This window comes from Entelurus aequoreus, linkage group LG25 (assembly GCF_033978785.1).
Source record: "Entelurus aequoreus isolate RoL-2023_Sb linkage group LG25, RoL_Eaeq_v1.1, whole genome shotgun sequence".
In the NCBI taxonomy this organism is placed as follows: domain Eukaryota; kingdom Metazoa; phylum Chordata; class Actinopteri; order Syngnathiformes; family Syngnathidae; genus Entelurus; species Entelurus aequoreus.
Genome location: NC_084755.1, coordinates 3,137,752 through 3,142,751, shown reverse-complemented (window position 1 = coordinate 3,142,751; position 5,000 = coordinate 3,137,752). Strand labels below are relative to the sequence as shown.

At 38.3% G+C, this 5,000-nt stretch overlaps 1 protein-coding gene across 1 annotated transcript in view; it reads right to left on the bottom strand.

Annotated features, from left to right (window-relative positions):
- Positions 1-4,370: 4,370 nt before the first annotated feature.
- Positions 4,371-5,000, bottom strand: part of cbx4 (chromobox homolog 4 (Pc class homolog, Drosophila)) — a 15,661-nt gene continuing 15,031 nt past the window's right edge. Inside the window, exon 5 of the mRNA XM_062036552.1 lies at positions 4,371-5,000. This exon is cut by the window's right edge and continues 2,754 nt beyond it. The gene's annotated coding sequence lies outside the window, so the exon portion shown is untranslated.

The following is a 5,000-nucleotide window of genomic DNA, read 5'->3' as shown; positions in this document are numbered from 1 at the left end:
CGCTTATAAATGATATACCAGTTACTATGGTAATATAATGAATTACTATGGTAATCTAATTAGTTACTATGGTAATCTACGTCACAGCAGCTCAGACGAGTCACCAAGCAGTGTGGGCGGGAAGCATTTCCACAGACGCGGAAGGAGATTTTCACAACAAAGTTCTAAAGCTTAGTGATATATCAGATATATTAGATTGTCGCTGGGTTTATTTTGTACCCTTCGCGTTCATATTTCACTCTTTGTTGCATTTTTGTTGCATTTCACTTGATTGTAAAATATGTCGACTGAAAGGGGGTGTGACATTCATATTTGGTCAATATTCAGTGTTTTATTGTTCATAGAAAAATGTAAAATTCCATTACGTTTTTTAAGGCGGTCTGTCATAACGTTTTTAGCACTCAATCCGACATTATTGTGAGGTTTTGTATTAGTGTTCCTAAAAATAGATATACTGGCCCCCAGACACATTTTTTTCTCTAAATGTGGCCCCCAAGTCAAAATAATTGCCCAGGCCTGCTCTAGATGCCTACTCAGTGGCCTAGTGGTTAGAGTGTCCGCCCTGAGATCGGTAGGTTGTGAGTTCAAACCCCGGCCGGGTCATACCAAAGACTATACAAATGGGACCCATTACCTCCCTGCTTGGCACTCAGCATCAAGGGTTGGAATTGGGGGTTAAATCACTAAAAAATGATTCCCGGGCGCGGCTACGCTGCTGCCCACTGCTCCCCTCACCTCCCAGGGGGTGATCAAGGGGATGGGTCAAATGCAGAGGACGCATTTCACCACACCTAGTGTGTGTGTGACATTCATTGGTACTTTAACTTTAACTTTAACTTAGATGCTAGTGATTTGAGGTGAAGTTTTAGTCCAATAATGATTCCTTCCATTGTGTAGTAAAGGGGTCCCCCAACTACGGCCCGTGGGCCAGATACAGCCCGCCAGCATCCAAAATTCGGCCCGCGGGTAGTCTAGAGTAAAAAACAAACAAAAATGTTTATATTTAAATAAATAAAATGATAAATGGGTTATTCTTCTACAGCGCTTTTCTACCTTCAAGTAATCAAAGCGCTTTGACACTATTTCCACATTCTCCCATTCACACACACATTCACACACTGATGGCGGGAGCTGCCATGCAAGGCGCTAACCAGCAGCCATCAGGAGCAAGGGTGAAGTGTCTTGCCCAAGGACACAACGGACGTGACTAGGATGGTAGAAGGTGGGGATTGAACCCCAGTAACCAGCAACCCTCCGATTGCTGGCACGGCCACTCTACCAACTTCGCCACGCCGTCCCCCTTAATTTTTATTATTATTTTTTGAATCTGTCTTCTCTAGCCCATCCATCAATCTATTTTCTACCACTTGAGAAGAGCCCCTGCACATTGTACGATACCCCCATGCTTGGCAGCTTTGAAAAACTCACTTTTACTTATTTTAACATTTTTATCGTCATAATTGGTATAGAGCTCAATCTTTGTCTCTTGGTAGACCATAAAGCACCTTGCTTGTTCACATGGGACACTGCAAATTTCAGGCAAGCTGGACAGTGATGTTTTATTAGTCCGCTTTACAAATGACCCGGCAGGGTGTTCTAGCAGTTAATGGCAGATTGGAGCTTTGGCGGGTGGTTCCAACAAAAACAACAAAAAATACAACTGAGATCTAAATTCTAATTGTAATTTTCAATTACGATATAATTACAACTGCTGTATTTATAATTATAATTGTATTATTAATTGCACAATCATTTTAACAGCATACTAAACAAGAGTGCAACATTTAGTCTATAGAAGCAGAAATCAGTTTGGATCTACAGTAATAAGTTGGGATATGAATGTGAGGGTGAATGCTTTTCTGTCTGTGTTGACCCTGCAATGAGGTGGTGACTTGCGGGTGTACCCTGCCCTCCTCCGCCCTACTGCAGCTGGGATAGGCTCCAGCCCATTCGCAACCCAGAAAGCCACAAGCAGTAGAAAATGGTTGGATTATGATTACAGTACTTTACTGTTAAATAACACTTTGTTACTGTTAAATGCAAAATGATTGTCATTTTTACAGTGATTTGTTGTAAGGTCACAGTTGTTTACTGTAAAAAATATATTGTTAAATGCTGTGAAAGCCTGTTTTTTTTTACAGTGTTCATGATCATCTAGTGACAAATGAATAGGACTTGACCTTGTTTCACCTCCACAATCTACTTATTGACATTTTTTAGATGAATGTATTGAGCCTAATTTTGTGTAAATTACAGTAAATCTTTCAAAAAGAACTGTTAAAACAGTTATTTAGGCCCAAAACTAAACTTCTGACTGCATTTCTACTTTTTTTTGTATATTTCCTGATGCGAAAGCTAAAGGGCAAGATAACATGAATCCAAGTTAAGTTTACGTCCACTTTGTTTACTTTCAAATGAGAATGATGTTAGGTTGATTCAAAAAGTGATATCTTCCTCTACAGTGGTGCGTCGAGTTTCATAAGCAATCAGTTCCAAAAAGTCTGACAAAGACCGAATCATGTGAAAACTGGTTCATAAGACATATTGTAAATTATATGAATCCGTTTCAGACAAAAAAATGTGAACACAAAACATCTTTTGTAGAGAATAGTCATATTTTTACCTGCAGAAAACAAAGTGAAATACATATATATGACAAATTTAATGGATAAATGACCATTCAACATCACTCTAAGCCAGTGGTTCTTAACCTGGGTTCGATCGAACCCTAGGGGTTCGGTGAGTCGGCCTCAGGGGTTCAGCAGAGCCTCCGCCACGGAGGTAAAGAGACATCCGACTCATCGTGTAAATAAAAACTTCTCCCTATCAGCGTATTATGGATACCCCCAAACAATGTTCCCTCTAATTTTCCATCTGATTTGCAGGTTTTTTGATTGATTGAAACTTTTACTAGCAAATTGCAAAGGAAGAGAATACATAGTACAGTACATATTCCGTACAATTGACCGCTAAATGGTAACACCCGAATAAGTTTTTCAACTTATTTAAGTCGGGGTCCACGTTAATCAATTCATGGTAATGTGTGTAAGGTGTGTAATTTGTTGTGAGTTCATGCACTGTGTTGGTTTTGTTCTTTGAACAAGGTGATGTTCATGCACAGTTCATTTTGTGCACCAGTAAAAAAACATACGACTTTTTCTTGAATTTGAAAAAAAAATAAAAATATATTGTTCACTAAAGAATGGTTCGGTGAATGCGCATATGAAACTGGTGGGGTTCGGTACCTCCAACAAGGTTAAGAACCACTTCTCTGAGCTTTATTGAAAATTCCTTGTTGGCAAAGACGATGATGAGTTTAAAAGGGGAAGCAGAGGGGAAAAGGTTTTGATTGATTGATTGATTGAGACTTTTATTAGTAGATTGCACAGTACAGTACATATTCTGTACAATTGACCACTAAATGGTAACACCCCAATAAGTTTTTCAACCTGTTTAAGTCGGGGTCCACGTTAATCAATTCATGGTAAGGTACCTAGGTACTTGGTGAGAAATTCTTTTTTAAATTCAAAAGTGTTTCTTACCTTCAAAGTGCTGCCACTTGCAGCTTTCTTTGACCCCAAAGTGGTGTATTTTGCAGTCATACTCAATAATAAAAGCACAGAGACTTGTGGTTGAACTGTCAGTTACCAAAGATTTACTGATAATATCCTAAGGGGCGACTAAACCGAGGGAGACTTTTGGGTAGGTAGTCAAAAGCAGGCTAACACTGGAACAGTATGAACCAGTTGGACTCAAGCAGTGTGTCAATAACGCCACTCAGTCACCAACACAGGGAATGCTTTTGTTGGGCACTGGATTCTGCGGTATGATGCATGGGCAAACAAGACTAGTTTGTAATAAACACACAATGTTTGTCTGAATGCTCACGAGACGGCGTAAGAAAACTAGGGCAAACTTCTGGCAAATATTTTTTGTGGAAGACCTAATCCACAGGAAGTGGACCAAGTGACCAAGGTTAGCATAAAAGGAGAAAAAAAAGTAAAAACAGCCCTTTTTTGAAAGTTAAACTTGAGCCAGCACACGTGTCTGAGGAAACGTTATGTAAATGTTACTGGCTTGGCGTGACGGGTATTTCTGCTTTGTCTCTGTTGTGTAGCTATTTATACAGCATTGAACCATATTTGGTCATTCGGAAAGTCTAAATTGCCTCATCAAGGCAGCAGAACTTTGGAGTTTTATTAACAATTCGGCAAAGAAAGGCAAAAATAGACTGATATATCAAAGTATATATGTATATATATATATATATATATATATATATATATATATATATATATATATATATATATATATATATATATATATATATATATGTAACCGCTGAACAGTCATTTTGTTCCACGTGTGCGTGAGGATTTTTTTTTCTTTCTGATAATGAAACATTCTTGGAGTTCACAGCCAACTAGAAGTCCCAGTGAGGTTAAAGAGTTCATACAAACAAGGAACTTCTCTTTCTTTATTGTGAAAATGTGCCGACTGCAGTGAGCCAACAAACGCCCCTTAACCAACTTCATGACAATCTATTCAACTGAGTGCAAGAGCAACAAATTAAAGCAAAAAAAAATCAAAAATAAAAGATCAATTGCAGGGTTTTTTATCAACAACAAATAAATATGCACTCTCCCGTTTCATTCTCGTAGGATTTTAGCATTCTCATACTGGTCTTTGCATTCGATGTGCGTACAAGGTGATTTTGACTGTACATCCAACAGATTCAACATTAGCATTCTAAGCAGCATAAAAAATAACATTAACAGCCCGTGCTCACTGTAAACTATTGTCTATACCAAGTTTTGAGGAGTCACATATCATAGGTAATTAGCAAAAAAGCAGTCACATGCCTTTGTCAGATCACGTAACAATATTAAAACTAGTAAGCTTGGAGCAATAAAAAACTGAGATGAACAATACCAATCCATCATATACTCGAAGGATCGCGTCTTGGACAGACTACACTAAGAATAATGGTTAATTAATAA